Raw genomic sequence first — 17,684 nt, forward strand, 5'->3', positions numbered from 1 at the left:
AGCTTCTTCCGCTCTCAACCCCGCCTTCTTCAGCCGAGCTCTCCTTGCCGCTCAGCGAGGAGGTCTGATGGGGCGGTGGTGGTGGCGGCGGCGGGAAGGACGTCTCTTCGTCGGCAATTCAAAAGGCAAGTTACACGCTCGCTTTCACGCTACTCTGGGGTCGCTTAGAAGCGATCTCGGAACGACGTGCGGATTCCCCCTTCCTCTCTTTAGCTCAAAGCCTGTTGGAACCCACCGTCTTTCACTCCTCATGCATACACATTTATTGCATTGCAGGATGAGCTGAAGAAATATGACCAAGGTGGCAAGAATGCTTTGAGGTACCCCTGATGGTTCCATCTCATCCTTTGCACCCCTAACTGCACTGGGCACAAATCCCCCCCACTGAAGAGGGGTCTGTGCTTGTGGTTTACCCCTAAGTGTAACCATCAACAGGTGGAGACAATCTGCCAGTGTGGGCCGTGGGCCTAATTTACAAGGGTGGTTTCGCCATCAAGGATAAACCTCCCCAGTTCTACCCCCTGGAATACACGTAGGATAATTCCGTAGGGACTCCTTAGGGAATGCATGTTGTTTGGACTGAAATCTCAGAAAACAATGGGAGATGTTTGTGGTCTCATCCCTCCCAGGTGGTGCACAGGGGCCTCTCTCAGGCTTGGATGCACAGACAGGTTGGAAAACCATTATCTGCATCTCTGCGTACGGTAAACATCATGTAAAGGACAGCAAAGATAAATAAAGCATCCACCACACAATGGGCTTTGTCAGGAGACTGAAACATCCTGTCTTGTTCTCTCTCCCCCCACCCCAGTAATCCTGGTTATTGTCCCATCTCCGAAACCACACCCAGTTGCAAATGGGACATTGTAATAGGGGGCTTGGTGACGCAAGGACAAACTTTGGCCTTGTAAATAAACTTAGCATCAGATCATCAGGGGTGGAGGCCAGAAGTCCTGTCTTCCAAGCCCAGAGTTGTGGATACCTTTCCTCTCACAAAGTGGGAAGCCAACTCCAGGGACCCCTTATTTATTTATTTAAAACATTTGTATCCCACCCTATATCACTGGGATCTCAGGGCAGCATACTGTTGGAAATGGGCAACGATGCTTGTTGTTCGTTTGGAAGGGCTTAACCTGATTAACCTTCCTGTAATTTGTCTTTATTGGCTTAAGTGGTTCTGCCCTTTCTTCCACTCCTAAATCTTGACCACTCTCTTTCCGATCTGCTCTGCTTCACTCCTCCGTTTCTTATCTCCCCACCTCGATTTGAAATGAGGCTTGTTTTCTGTTTCTCCAGTATCCTAGATGACGACGTATGCATTTTTTTTCACTTAGGATAAAAACTATTATTGTTTTCTTCTTTTTACCCTTACCACAAGTCTTAACAGACTGTTTATTCCAACTCGATAAGCTATCCGCTAAAAAAGTATTAAATCGTTAACAAATTAAAACATGTAGACATTTTTAAGAAGCAATAAAAACAATAGAAAACAATTAAACCATGGATAATTTAGCCTTCAAAGGCTTTGGTAAAAGCTATGTTTTAACTTGGCGCCAAAATGAATCCAGTGTTGGATGCAGTCGGGCCTCCAAGGGGAGGAAATCCCACAACCAGGGTGCCACAACAGATTGTTCAGTCATACCTTTACTCTACTACAGGGATGGGGAAACTCAAGCTGATGGGGCAAATCTGTCCCTCCGGACACCCCAATACACTAAGCAGACCATGGGCCTTACTAGACCCTAGTAAGTTACCTTACTTACTTACAATAAGCCGGCAGGGAGGCTGGACGAAGGCGCGCTAATTTTAGCACGCGCCGCCCTGCCTCCTAGACGGCCGACACGCAGGGACTGCAGCGTCGGCCATTTTTTTTTGTTAAAGGGGCCACGTGCGCCCCGAAGACTCCGGAGAAGGTAAGTGCCTTTTTTTAAAAAAATTAAGGCCCCCCCGCTCCTGATCCCCCCTGCCATCCCCGATGCCTCCCTGCCCACTCTTTCCCTGCCTGTCCACCATCTCCCCGATGTCCGTGCCGCCCGTGCTCCCTCTCTCCGATGTCCGTGCCGCCCGTCCTCCCTCTCCCCGATGTCCATGCCACCCGTCCTCCCTCTCCCCGATGTCCATGCAGCCCTCGTATGAGCGCTGTGCCCAGTCCGTGGCTTTTCCCGGCTACTCACGAGTAAGCGAGTAGCCGCAAAAAGCCACGGACCTTGCTAGATGTTCCGCAGCCGCGGCCTCAGGCCGGGGCTGCGGAAAAGGCGTGCTATAAGCGACTTCGCTTATGGCACGTTAAGGGAGGCTTCAGTGCGGCCTGACCCCGGATTCCCCTGTGAGTCATCTGGACGCACAGCAGGGAAACTGGGCCTCACAGCGCGCTAAGGCCTCGTCTAGCAAGGCCCTAAGTCTCCTTTTCTCCGTCTGACTATTCCTTGGTACTTTCCTACCTTTTGTGCCTCCCAGTCTAAAGGTTTGAAATATCTCTCCTAAGGCTTTAGTTCCCGGCAGTAAGGGCTTTCAGCTACAATAAGCTGGTATTTTAGCTCCACCCCTTTTGCCTTTGGAACCACCCACCACTGGAAGATGGCCCTTGAGAGCTTCTCCAAAATTGGATTCAGCCCTTGGGTTGAAAGAGTTTCCCCAGCCCAATTTACCAATTTTATATAGGGAATATAGGAAGCTTCGGCTATGGGGTGGTAACTGGCAGCAGATTGCCAAGATTTCAGTCAGGATTCTTTCCTAGCCCTACCTGGAGATGCCAGGGATTGAACCCGGGACCTTTTGCATGCAACACAGGTTCTCTACCACTGAGCTATGGCCCTTACTTTGTATAAATTCTGTGCTGCAGTGGTGGATTTAGGTAATTTTAGACTCTGGACATAACAGTCTTCTGGGGTTTCCCCTCTTTAGATGATAATGTGTATTACTTCAGACCTGTTGCTTTTGTGGCTCCTTGCGTTCATTATGCTGAGTGGGGCCCTGGATGTCTGCTCCAAACTACGGCCTTGGCAGCACCAGTGGAGGCTGGTGGCTCTGATGTCAATGGGGGTGGTCAATCTGCTCTGGATTTCAGTCAGAACTCTAAAGGAGCTATCCAAGGTGCTGAACCTAAAACCCTGGATTGCTCCTTGACAGAAACCCAGAGCAGATTCATAGCTCCATATCGTCATTGCTATCAGCCTCCACTGGAAAGCACCATTGATATGCTCCCATTGAGCAATTCTTTTGACCTAGGTGGATGGAAGCAATTCTACTTTGCTCCAGAATGGTCCATGCTGTCTTTTTTCAAGCCTCCATTGGGTTAGACTGGAAGTTCGTGCTGAAATCTTCTAGCTGCAATATTGCAATGACGTTCAGGGTTTTTGTGGATAACTGCTCGGGATCCTGGCCAACTCTGTGATGCTTAAATCTAAGATTCCTGTGCGGAGATCTCTCAGCGTGGGTTGTGAAGAGGTAACGGCTCTTAACTAAACCAGATTGGAAGTGATCTAGATAATCTGCCTGATCCAGAAACCCACTGAGCTGGGCTGCCACCACACGTTCTAGCATCTTGCCCAAGAATGAAATACTGTGTCTACCGAGAAATTATCCAATATGGCAGAGTGGATGCCTCAATTCAACATGAACTTGAAAAACCACATTCAACTGAAAGCCTTTAAGAAGGGGGAAAAAAATCTTCATCGCATCCAGGAAACGGAAGGAGGTGCCCTTGTTTAATAAGCTGTTCTGCAGGATTAGATATTGGCCCTAGCCGGTCACATTTGTTGTTGGCTATTTTAAGTGCACAAGGAAAGGAAATATTTAGATTTACTGAACAGTCGTATTATACAGTTACATAGAAACCACACCAAGGAAATGGTAATTCTGAATTAACCATTTCCTATCCTACTTTTAAAAAATGTCATCTTAGCAGCAGGGTTAGACATCCAAGATATAGGATATGGCAATGCTGATTCAATAGGTACATTTTTCAGAAGTGAGTGGTCTGGATAGGAACTTCTTCCACTGAGAGCTTTTTTTGGTTCCCTTCATTCAGAGTTTTTAGGGGCAAGGGGAAATCTCCCTTCCAGCTCCAAGGAGAACTCAAAAGCAGAGGAGACTTCCTCCATTAACGCTATGCCAGGGCATTGCAAGCGAGAAAATGTAGGTCCACCTGACTCCTCGGATGCAGAGGACACTTCTCCATTACAGTCCTCACCACTCCAGCACAGTGGCCCCATTCAGAAGATACTTTAAATTAAACCACGGCTTTTACCATGGTGACTAAGGCAAAAAGCTTTATTCACTGTGGTTAAAGCCATAGTTTAAGGTGTGTTCTGAACGTGGCCTGGCTTTCTAGCTTAATTATCATGGTTAAAGCCGTGGTTTAAGGTGTCTTCTGAATGGGGCCTATAGGAGACAATGGCTACAAAGTTGGGGCAAGAGCCTTTTAAGAAACAAACAGCTTCTCTGAGGGGGTGGGGCTAACTTCGGATCTAGATTTGCTGGCCTTTATAAGCCTTCAGATGTTTTTTTTTGCTGTTGCTGAGTCAACAGTTCTCCCTGACTGTGCCTCAGGTTTTAATCTGACTTGGTCTGAAGAGACTGACTGGCCCTCTGCCTTGTTGGTTTGAACTGAGCTTGACAGGGCAGGCCTAAAGAACCTTGCCATTTCTGTAGATAGACTTTCCCTGGTTTTTTTTTTTAGCAATTTATGATGGTTTTTTAAAATTATTTTTTTTAATGTACACTGCTTTGTGAAGGCTTTTCCTGGGAAACACCCATTAGCGGGCATGCTCCTGGTGGTTCCACATGGACCTATGGTCTGATTGGAGTCCAAGAACCTTTAGTGTGGTGTCTCCTTTTCTTTGGAACTCCTTTCCTCTGGAAATCAACACTCTGCTGCTTCCAGCACCTCCTAAAAACCGCTCTTTCCAGGAAGCATTCCGCAACCAACTAGCCACTGTTTTTATTGTTATAATGTTTAAAATTGAATGATTTTAATATGATGCTTTAACCTTTTTATCTTTTTACTGTTTTATTCCTATGTTCAGTTCTCTGGAATCCATTTGAAATATGGAGAGGTATATAAACATCGTAAATATGGGGAACATGGCTGAGACAGTAAGCCTGGGGTCATGTATTGCTGGGGAATATGGCTGGGAGGGTGCTGTTGCACCGTGTCCTACTTGTGGGTCCCTGGTCAACAGCTGATTGACCACTGTGTGAACAGACTAGATGGAACCTTGGTCTGATCCAGCAGGGCTCTTTTTACACTCATAAATAAATAACTAAGGGGGAAAAGAGAACAAATAGAATCATAGAATCACAGAATAGCAGAGTTGGAAGGGGCCTACAAGGCCATCGAGTCCAACCCCCTGCTCATGCAGGAATCCACCCTAAAGCATCCCTGACAGATGGTTGTCCAGTTGCCTCTTGAAGGCCTCTAGTGTGGGAGAGCCCTAGGTAACTGATTCCATTGTCATACTGCTCTAACAGTCAGGAAGAGAACAGCAATTAGGTAGCTTAGCATAAAATGTACTTCACAGGAATTTGGTAATATGAGATTCTAGGATTTTTCACACATTACATTGTATATGTTAGGTCTGGTGTCAGGGTTAGGCATGGTTGGACAAATGGTAAGAGCCCACGTCCCAGTAGAGGCTCACTGACAAGAGACGCTGGGAATTGTTCCTCCCCTTTCCTGTTTCTACTTGCTTTTTCACCTGCTTCTTACTCTGGCCCTGATAATGGTGGTGGCTGTCACAGAAAGTAAATCAGTGGCTGCCCATTCCTTCTAATTTGAGCCCTGTTGGGGGAAGGCTTTTCCTTAATATTTGAATGCCAGGAAGTCTGTGATAGCAGTGAAACTGTGCAATATAAAAATGGAAAATCAAACTTTGGTAACCCCTCTTGTAATTCCTGCATGTGTACATTAGGTCCTTCAAAACAACACAGGGATCTCCCCACTTTTTTGTGTTTTTTTGATTGGTCAGCATTAGTCACTGAAAAAACAACCCACAGTGTTTACCTCAGAAAGCGGAACCTCCTGATTTGTGCGAACTTCTTAGTTCTCTATTTGGCGGCCTAAAGTTTGCAATGTTTCTGGTTTTGTTTTGCTTTTGGAGTCAGGATTGTACTGGCAAAATGGATGAATAAAAATGAATAGCAAATAGCCTACTTATCTACCATCTCTCTCTGGTTATCACGAATGCCTGATTAGGTCTGGGAGCCCAGCATCTGCCGCCTGGACCCAATTGAGCATTCCTCTTGAGAGTGCAGATGTCCTCTGATCATTCGTGAGGCCCTAGAAGCACTTAGCAGCCAGCCACTTTAGGGTGACCATATGAAAAGGAGGACAGGGCTCCTGTATCTTTAACAGTTGTATTGAAAAGGAAATTTCAGCAGGTGTCATTTGTATATATGGAGAACCTGGTGAAATTTCCTCTTCATCACACCAGTTAAAGCTGCAGGTGCCCTGCCCTCTTTTAAACCTGGTCACTCTAATATAGCTCCTGCACCTTCAACTGTTGTGATGAAGAGGGAATTTCATCAGGTTCCCCATATATACAAATGACACCTGCTGAAATTCCCTTTTCTATGCAGCTGTTAAAGATTCAAAAGCCCTGTCCTCCTTTTTATATGGTCACCCTAACCCACCTGCACCCCCAAATTGTGAACTTCCCCCTTCCTGCATCAATGGCAGCTGCCATTGATCCAACAGGGGAAAGTGTGCATTTTCAGAAGGCTCAGTAAATTGTGCATTCCCCCCCATGCCAATGGCGGCCTTAAAGGCCCCATTGATGGAAGACTAAAGGCAAAAATGATCCATTGTAATTTATATGTAAGTATACCCCCACACACAACACAGTGTCATGTAGGTGTGTATGTGTGTGTGTGTTGGGGGGTGCCCAAGTTATGCAGGAAGGAGTCTAGGTTTGGATGACACAACAACCCACCCTGGCTTGTTACCCACTATGGGTTGTCATGTCGTGTGAACCCAGTCAATAAATTTAAATGCTGCCGTAATATCCTTCTGCTGAAGCGAGCTTCGTGTGGCGCAGAGTGGTAAGCGGCAGTTACTGCAGCCGAAACTCTCCCCATGGCCTGAGTTCAATCCCAGCATTAGCTGGTTCTCAGGCAGCCAGCTCAGGTCGACTCAGCCTTCCATCCTTCCAAGGTGGAGTACTCAACTAGCTGGGGAAAAGGTAACTGTGACTGGGGAAGGCAACGGCAAACCACCCTGCTACGAAGTCTGCCAAGAAAATGTCAGCGAAAGCAGGCGTCCCTCTAGGAGTCAGCAATGACTCAAGTGCTTGCAGGAGGGGTTCCTTTCCTCCTTTCCTTTCCTTCTGCTGCAGCAGTGTTGTTAGAGGTTTAAGATATCCCAGTATTTTTTGCATAATTTCAGTAAGAAAGCGGGGGGTGGGGAAGACTAGTGATTTGATTGAGCAATCCAATATCTTCAGTTTTCAGATGACAATATTTTTCAGAAGGGGAAGATGTACTAATCAATTTGAGTGTGGAAAAAATGAATTTTTCACTCGAATGTATAAGCATGATTAAATCCAAGTGTCCAGGCCATTATTGAACCTACAAGTGTTTTAAAGAAATGCCTTTATAAATCTGAAACACACACACACTTTCTTTCTTTTTTTTTTTTTTTTAAAAAAGTACAATTGTTCATGTAAGTGAAAATATTCCTTCATCTCAGGTATGCCCTGAATTGCACGAGCCTTTAGGGATATCTGGGCAGATTCCACTAAGTTACTGCTCCAAAATAAGAGCATCTCTGTACCTTTAAGAAAACAAAACAAAGGCGTTCATGTCGGTTTCCTAAAAGTTTCAGAATAAATTTAATTATTTGTTTGTAAAAAAATTAATGGGAGGCAGAGAAAAATTAGGGGAGGGGCTGCCCCCCCTTAGCTCCCTTTTGGCTGTAGGCTCACTGCAGGTTCCTCTGTAGACATTAGTACAGAATATAGAGAAGAGTTTATGTGTAGAGTTGCAATATATAAAATCACTGGTGCCCAAAGAAATAAACAACTGTCTACAGACTGTGTTTTCCCCCTTTTCTGAAAAGTCAAGTTTCTCCCTTTCTTCCCCCCTCCCATTCTGCCTTCCTGTTCCAACCCCCTCCTTTTCTCCTCCCCACTGATTTCCTGCCACAGGGTAAGGGTGGGAGAGGGGAGGAAAGAAAAAGGTAGGTGGGTACAAGGGATGGAGGGTGGAAAGAAAGTTTTATAAATAGCCTAGGAGGACCTGGGAGTCTCCGTTCCAAATTGCTGGTGCTGAGAGACGAAGAACCCAATTCAGAACCCCCCACAAAAACCTATAAGATGGGACCAGGGAGATTTCTCATGGTCATTTTTGTAGCAGGTAAGTTGGATGGGTCCAGTTCAGGGAGGGGAGCTGGGTTTGTGTGGTCTCCAGACTGCAAACCTCACAGTCACTGAATTTGTCCTGCGGCTATTTCATTCTTAGGGATCAAGTTAAGGCAGCCTTCCCTGATGTGATACCCCCTAGAAGTTTTGCACTCCCCTCCCCATCATCCCCAACCATTGGCACTGCTTTATAAATAGCCCAGGAGAACCCAGGTGTCTACTTATAAAACAGGGCCAATGGTTGAGGGTGATGGGAGTGCAAAACTTATCTGTATGCTGCCCTGAGGTCCTTGTGATATAGGGCGGGATACAAATGTTTAAATAAATAATGGGAGTTGTAGTCTAAAACATCTGGAAGGTACTACCTTGGGAAAGGCTGATTTAAGGAAAGAAGTAGGACTTGCAACAAACAATTTCAGGGTTCAGGGTTTTAGTCAGCTAATAAATAATGCCCTTTCCCAGAATATTTCATTTCACCCCATGGTTTCCCTTCTCCAACCTCTAGTAGACACTCAGGGTGCTTTAGCTATTGAGCCTGTTTGGTCCCCACTGGACTCTTTTGAGGGCCATAGCTACACCTAAGGTTTATCCCTGAATTGTCCAGGGGTCAAACCTGTTCATCTAGGTGACACACAGGGGATCCAGTGCTCAGGCAGGGGCAAACCTTGGATGATCCCAGGATAAACCTTAGGTCTAGCTGTGGCCTAGGCCTTCTCTGGAATTTATTTCCCTACCCTTTTTTGTATGTTCTGCCAACTTTTGGCTTCCTCCAATCCCATTGAGACCTACCTTCCTTCTGTGTGGATGGTGTTGCTTTGGCTATGTAAATCACCACATTGGAGAATGAGTTTGCCACTAGATCAGAAAACTTACAAGTATGGTTTAAATGTAGGGTGACCAACTGTCAGGATTTCCCCGGATTTGTCCTGGTTTTTGTTCTTTCCATGGTGTCAGGCAGGATTTTCTATCATTTTCAATAATGTCCTGGAATGACACACCTTCCCCTTTAAGGCTGCCATTAGCATGGCAGGAGGGAATGACATGCTTTCTTGAGGCACATCATTCCCCCACCCCGAGCTCCAATTGAGGTCTTAAAGGGGAAAGTGGGTCATTCGTGGACATTATAGAAAAGGCCCCAATTGGAGTGGATGGTGGTGGTGCAGAATGAAATCCTTTCTCCTCCTCCACTCCAATCGGGTTCTTTAAGGTGGCGGGGGAATAACGTACTTTCTGCTGGACTCAGAAATCTGCTTCCCCCCCCCACACACTAGGTGTCCTCTTTTTTGGTTTCCCAAATATGGTCACCCTATTTAAATGGATATTGAGAGGAAACCTCTAGAAGAATATATATCAAGTGACTTGATACCTGGTGAGTCTATTTGTCTGACTGGCCCAGTATAGCTCAGTATGCCTTTAGATCTTGAAATCTATCCTTTCCCAAAGTTTGCAATAGAGTTGGCTAAAAGAAAGCATACAAAAATACAAACCTCTGAAAAAGCACACACACACAAAATGCATCCATTTGAAACTATCTAAAAAATGCGTACATTTTGGGGGGGAAATGTGCAAAAACATTTCATGCAATAGTCATATTACTTGAAAAAATGTCTATGGTTGAAAAGGTGTGCAAAAATGTGTAAATTAAGAAAGAAGTGCACCTAAGATGCTTATAAATCTCTTGAAAAATGGATACGAAACTACATAAGAATTTCCATGTGGGCTGGGGAGAAATAATTCGCAATACAATGGAGAAACAAGTTAATGCTGAAAAAAATAAGAAATTGAGTGAACTTCAGCTTGACAGGCTAATCCATCCCTATATAGCTCCAGCTGTAAATAAAGGAAGCATTGATTCTCCCTTTGTACTTGGTACACAACTCATTGCATTGCTAACTCATGAAAACTTTGGAAAAACAAGGACTGTTGACCATCTGCTTCTTGAAGGGGTCTTTCTTCTTTTCTTCCTTCCCTACAACCCCATCCATTATGTCATGCTACAGTACTAAAGCTGGTTTGATTTAAGCAGGTTTCTTTTAGAATCAGGATGATTTGCTGCTCTCTAAAACTGCTGTTCAGTTCTCTGTTGTTGGGTTACATTTTTATACTGTTTTGTAGTGGGGGGTCCTTAACTTTGTAAACAAGCTGCCTTGTGTACTTTCAATAAATGAAGTGCTAGTACTGCAAAGAATTTTGAAGGTTTACCCAGGATTTTAGCATCTTGTTCTAACAAGGCTCATTAGAATGAATGGGGAAACCTTCAAAAGATACTGATTTGGTCTAGTTTTCTTAGACATCAGTTGTGTGTCCCATGTTGGCTCCATTTAGGGTGACCATATGAAAAGGAGGACAGGGCTCCTGTATCTTTAACAGTTGCATAGAAAACGGAATTTCAGCAGGTGTCATTTGTATATATGGAGAACCTGGTGAAATTTCCTCTTCATCACAACAGTTAAAGTGCAGGAGCTATACTAGAGTGACCAGATTTAAAAGAGGGCAGGGCACCTGCAGCTTTAACTGTTGTGATGAAGAGGAAATTTCACCAGGTTCTCCATATATACAAATGACACCTACTGAAATTCCCTTTTCAATACAACTGTTAAAGATACAGGACCCCGTCCTCCTTTTCATATGGTCACCCTACCTCCATTATTTTTCCAACTTCCCCAGATTGTTGCCTTCTTGGGCTGGCTACAGCACTGGGCTAGCCATGAGAAGATCAGATTGTTCTTGCTCCTAGATTAGTTCTGAAGAAAATAAGAGATATTCCTGAGAATGTAAAAGCTGGTCATTTCTTCTGTGGGACATTATAAATATGTATAAAATATATCTGGGGAATGCCTAGTGCAGTCTTCCCCAAGCTAGTACCCTCCAGATGTGTTGGACTACAATGCCCATAATCCCTCAGTCAGCATAGTTGTACTCCAACACATCTGGAGGGCTGGGTACATAGTTTCTTGACCCATAGAAACATTGGGTGGCATATTTTGGTGGGGAAGTGATTCCTCTTATTCCCTAGTCCCTATTGGATCTGCTAGAGAGTCAGGTGACTTTTCCCCCATTTTCTTTCCTGTGTAGCATGTCAAACATTTCCCTGTAGCATAGATTTGCAATACAGCTGCTACATTAATTTAGATTAAGGCTGCAGACCTATACATACTTAGTTGGGAGCAAGTCCCATTGATCTCAGCGGAGTCTAATTCTGAGTAGAATACTGGTAGGATTGACTTGTTACCGATTAAAAAGATATTGATTGACTAAAAAAAAGTGGCCTCTATTAACACAGGTGCAGAGTTTACCATTTCAATACAAGTGCTTATACAATCTGCAGATGTCGAATGGTAGCTTAAAAGAGGCATCACTTCCTGTTGGAGACAAAATGAGGAACGGTTCTTCTAAGAGGCATTCATTAGCCTTAGCTAGATGAACATCCCTGTTCATATAAATGACACACAGGATATCCTGGGAGCAGGCAGGGACGACCCCAGGATGATCCCGGGATAAACCTTAGGTCTAGCTAAGGCCTTTACCTGCATTCTGGGGTGCAACACATGAATGTATGTTCTAAACACAAAGCCAGCATGCCTTTTCCCTTTAGAGTTATTTTCCTGATATATAAACGTAGTAGACTAATTAATCAGAAAAATGACTAAGGTCTCAATCCTATGCATGTTTAGACTTCTGCAGCCTTCTGCAGCCTTCTGCAGCCAGCCATTTTCATTTAGGACCTTTTTCTGTCTAAACCTGTGTAGAATTGCACCGTAAAATGCATATAATGAGTTGACTAAGATGTCTTACTAGTCCCAAGACTGCCCAAATCCAGATATCATCTGTGACATTGCAAAGGAGCATTAGGGGATTCCTGTTGAACCATTCACTGCTTCAAAGATGTCCTGAAAATGTCATTTCCACTGCAGACACATCGCTTAGAATGATTCCTTGGGACAACTTTGACTAGATGCTTCTAGATTAAATGTATTTAATTTCTGAAGGGGAACCCAAACTTTTGTGTTACACATTCCTTTCCTTTCCTTAGGAACCATCCACTGTGCCCCGGAACTGGAGATTATTCCTAGCAATGGGAATGTGGAGTTGAACAAGGAGGCCTATTTCTTATGCAAAGGTGAATGCAAATCACTGAAGGTCCCTACAGACATATATAAAAACAGGAGCCAACACGGTACTTTTGAACTTGCAGAATGAACAGAGTGGCAAAGTACATACCAAAGGTGGGGTTCAATTTCTGACATCTCTAGCTAGGTAAATTCCTTCTCTGAAACCCTGGAGAGCTAACCTTCCCCAACTTCATGCCCTACAGGTGTGTTGGACTACAGCTCCCAGCATCTGCAGCAGCACAACCAATGGAATCACAAATCTGTGGCCATCTCGATGTTGTTGGATTACAATGCCCATCATCCCTGACCATTGGCCAGGCTGGTTGGGGATGATGGGAATTGGTCCAACGATGTCGGGAAGGCCAAAGGTTCCTGACCCCTGATTTTAAACAAACAAACAAACAAACAAACAGTTTTTTGTTCCTAAGCATAGAAATCATTTTGGGAAGACTTGGAACATGTGTCGTGTGATGGCACAGATTCCAGCCAATCTGTGCTCTTCACAAGGGAAGATTGTCCATTGACAGCAATGCAGTATGTGTGCTCTAGATAGCAGGCTGTCTCCTGTTTTTATATATGTCTAGCCTTTCCCTAAAACTTCCAACCATCCATCCAACCTGATATATATATATCTGTCTGTTCATCTGATGAATATGCCCATCTCTCTGATTATTTCTGTTTTCCCCCTGTATGCTCCCACAACTGGGCAATCTGCCATATACAAACTGCTTTGTAACCTCCTCTACTTGGCAGTGAGAAAAGGTGGGGAAGCTACCTTGACCTGGACTGACCCCGCCGAGGAGGAAATCGAGGAGGATTCAGTGCCGTACAACGTGAAGTCAATCGATGAACTGTCCAAAGGGCTGGAGATTACTCTCTCTGACCCTAAGAAGGCTGGCACCTTCACGTGCACGGGGGATTTTGATAATGGAGAGACTGCTAAAGCCCAAATCAAAATCCGTGTGATCCGTAAGTGACATTCTCATGGGCACCATACAACCTTAGCAGACGTTTCCTGAGTAATAAAACCCAGTGTGGTTTAGAGTTGATGCACAGAGTAGCCTGATAAGAACCACATGGAGGAGAATCAAGAGAAAAGGAAACGCAGAGAGACTCTACATTTACAATGCATCTATTTTATACTAGTTTAGCTGTCATGGGCCATGACTGATGGCTTCCTCTAATTGTAGTCTGGTGCAGGTGCTTTGAAGTGGGATCATGGCTCAATGGCAGCACAAATGCTTTGCATGCAGAGGGTCCCAAGCTCAATTCCTGGCAACTGTAGCTAGAAGAGTCAGGTATCAGCTGATGTGAAAGAACTTTACCTGTCTGGGCTTAGGAACACATTTACCCTTTGGAAATAAATAAAATAATTGGAAATAATTGAAACCTTTTAAGGATCCAAGATCTCTGCGCAGTATTACTCCATGTGGATGAGTATTTAAGTCTCTGAGTAAAATCCAACCTAAGTCCTACTTAGAGTAGACCCACTGAAATGAATGAGCCTTCATTCATTTCAGTGGGTCTACTATAACTAGGACATGTGTTAGATTTGACCCTCTGGTGTAGATCTGTTTAATATTTATTTATTTATTTAAAATGGTGTAAATAATAGAGAAATAGCTTCTGCCAGTCATGGTTGGCAATGCTGAGCTAGGTGGACAATAGTCTGACCTAGGAGAAGGCAACCTCCTCGGTCCCCTTAATTTTAGCCAAACCGTGCCCTGCCTCCATTCTAGCTTTCTATAAACAGTAGCTATGGGTGTAATCCTATGCATGCTTAGACAAAAAAAGTCCTACAACTCACAGTATGCCCCAGCCAGCTGTTATACATGGGATTGCACCCTAAGCAGATCAACACAAAAGGTAAGGGGACCTTTCTGCCCCTCCAAGAATTTGAACACTGGTCTCATCTTGTAACACACCTTTTTTTAAAAATCTCTGATTGTGATCTACAGAGAAGCCCACGTTTCTGACCAAAATAGACCCTGTGAAGGAAGTTACTGAAGGCACAAGGGTCGACTTCAACTGTTTGGCCGCAGGAATCCCGCCGCCAACTGTCAGGTGGATCTTTGGAAACCAGAGCATCAGTAATGTTGGGGATGGTGAGCAAGAGATTTTATGTCATGTTGCCCATAGAATAGGAATGCAGAGCCTTAGCCCTGTGGGCCCTGGGTTCCCCATCTTGCCCTCTGGGGATCCCTTTATTTATTTATTACATTTTTTTGGCTGCCTTTCAGGGCAGAAGCCCTGGCAAGGCAGTTCACATCAACCAAATACCATAAAAACAATTAAAATATTAAAAGCAGTAAAAACATAAAACACAATAAAACAGCAATTGAAACAATAAAAAACCAACAATAAAAACAGCACCAGCAATGGCAAAAGCTGCAACAACAGTACTCATATCACGAGAAGGCCATGGTAAAAGGATGTGATTTCAAGGCCCTCTTAAAAGCCTGCAAGGACGGTGCATGGCAGACCTCCAATGGGAGTTTGTTCCAAAGGTGTGGGGCCACTGCAGAGAAGACCCTCTGCTGTGTGATCACCCACCTCCTTGCTTTCATGGGTGGACAAATGAGAAAGGTCTCTCTTTCCAACCTTAAAGTATGGGCAGGTTGATATGGGTGAAGGCGGTTTTTCAAGTAACTCGGTCCCAAACTGTTTAGTTCATGTCTCTCCCCTGGCACCACCCGCTTTCCTTGACCCCCAATTTTTTGGTGGTTGCCTCTCATATGTGAAGTTTACTCTCATTCTAAGAGGTTGAAATGCTTCTCTTAAGACTAAGGGCATGTCTACACCTAAAGGTGTAGAGGGAGGGAGGAGGGAGGATCATGGACTTACCTGCTTCCGTGATCCTCCCCCAGCATCCAAACGACAGTGTGATGTCCCAGAAGGAAGAGGGACATCACGCCTTCCATTTTTTTTCAGTGCAGGGCAAAAAATAAGTAAAAAAAAAACCACATCCATGGCCAAACACACCCCCCCACCAACCCTGGGATGGCAGAATTGCTACCCCCCTATGGGTACAGAGCCACCCTGCATGGCTCTGTGCCTTTCCAGGCCCCAGGAACCCACGGCACACCAGCTGCAGGCCTCGGGATGGTCCCAGGAATGCAGGGAAAATTGGGATTACTGGGCAATTAGTTATCCCAGGAAAATGGAGGGGTCATTCCTGCTTGCCCCCAGGAGCCTCTGTGCATCATTTAGATGCAAAGGGACAACCCCAGAAAAAAAATCCATGGTATAGACATGCCCTCAGTTTCTAGCAGTAGAAGCTTTAACTAAAATAGGCTGGTCTTTTTGGTCCTTTGGTCCTCATCCTTTGCCCTTCAGCCTGCCCACCACTGGAATGCTGCCCCCAAATTCTCCAGAATGGAATCTGGCCCTTGGGCTATAAGTGTTCCAATACTGCTGTAGACAAATATTTTACCGTCACTACTGCAGATTACTGCCTCATCTCTGTTCTACTTGGCAGGACGAATTTCTGTTGAAAATGGGATGCTGGTCATAGAGGAAACGCAGCCCTCCGATGCTGGTGTCTACACCTGCGAGGCCAGCATTGAGGAGCGGAGTGAAGTGGCTTCCACAAATGTCGTGCTAGACATAAAATGTAAGATCCAGTTTTGTATCTCTCAGCACTGTGCCAAGATAGGACAGGGCTTTCTCCATAGTGGCCCCTTGCTTGTGGAACTCTGTTACAATCAATGTCAACTGAATAGGGCTCACGTTGCTCAAATAAGGTTCAACTGGGACACAAAGTCATTTTAAGCTTGACCCTGTAGGCCCCTTCCAACTCTACTGTTCTATGATTCTATGATCCAATGGCCCACCTTGGAGGGTGGAGTCAGTCCAGGGCCTGAATGTAATTCTCTGAGAAGGCTGTCACCTGCAGTTCAGTGGTTCACCACATGGGGCAGCCATACACAAGTCTAGCCACTTGTGTCATCCTGGCAGTAACGTATTGGCCAAGTTTGCTGATGACACCAAATTATTTAAGGTTGTTAAAACACAAAGAGATTGTGAAGGACTCCAAAGGGATCTCTCCAATCTGAGAGAGTGGGCATCCAAATGTCAGATGCAGTTCAATGTAAGCAAGTGTAAGGTGCTGGACGTTGGTGCAACCCCCCCCCCCCCAACTTCAAATATAACCTGATGGGATCTGAGCTGGCGGTGACCAAACAAGAAATAGATCTTGGGACTGTGGTGGACAGCTCGATGAAAATGTCCACCCAGTGTACAGCCGCTGTAAAGAAGGCAAACTCCATGTTAGGTATTATAAGAAAAGGAATTGAGAATAAAACTGCGAGTGTCATACTGCCCTAATACAAATCTATGGTGCGACCACACTTATTATATTGTGTACAGTTCTCGTCACCACACCTAAAAAAGGATATTATAGAGCTGGAAAAAGTGCAGAAAAAAGCAACTAAAATGATGAAGGGGCTGGAGCATCTCCCCTATGAGGGAAGGTTACAACAACTGGGATTGTTTAGCTTGGAAAAAAGGAGGCTAAGGGGAAACATGATAGAGGTGTACAAAATTATGCATGGTACGGAGAATGTGGAGAGGGAGACATTGTTCTCCCTCTCTCAAAATACTAGAACTTGGGATAATCCCATGAAGCTGATTGGTGGGAGATCCAGGACAAATAAAAGGAAGGACTTCTTCACACAGCACATAGTTAAATTATGGAGCTCAATACCACAAGATGTAGTGATGGCCACCAATTTGGATGGCTTTAAAAGGGGTTTGGATAAGTTCCTGGAGGCAAAGGCTATAAATGGCTACTAGCCTTGATGGTTGTGTGCTATCTCCAATGCTCTCTTGTGGCTGCACATTGGAGGACTGATCCATAATGGAGGACATATTTGTCTGCTGTTCCTGGCCTTCTCACTGAGGAATCCTCGCTGACGATTCCCTAAAACACAACTTGAAAATCATCACTTAATCCTTATTGATCTAATGGCCATGTTTCTTTATCATTATGTGCATTTCATGTGCACTGTTCAAAAGGAACATGGCAGCAGCAGACAGCAAGTGTACAGGAGAGATAGAGCAAGTCACAAATGGGTGGGATGCCCCATTTCATAATTGATTTGAGTAATAAATGCCTGATGCTAATCCGGTTTGCTTTCCCAGTCGCTCCCAGGATAGAGTTCCCCACCGGCGAATCATTTTTCACCCAGATTGGGAATCTCACCCAATACAACTT

This window comes from Elgaria multicarinata, chromosome 13 (genome assembly GCF_023053635.1).
Source record: "Elgaria multicarinata webbii isolate HBS135686 ecotype San Diego chromosome 13, rElgMul1.1.pri, whole genome shotgun sequence".
NCBI lineage: Eukaryota > Metazoa > Chordata > Lepidosauria > Squamata > Anguidae > Elgaria > Elgaria multicarinata.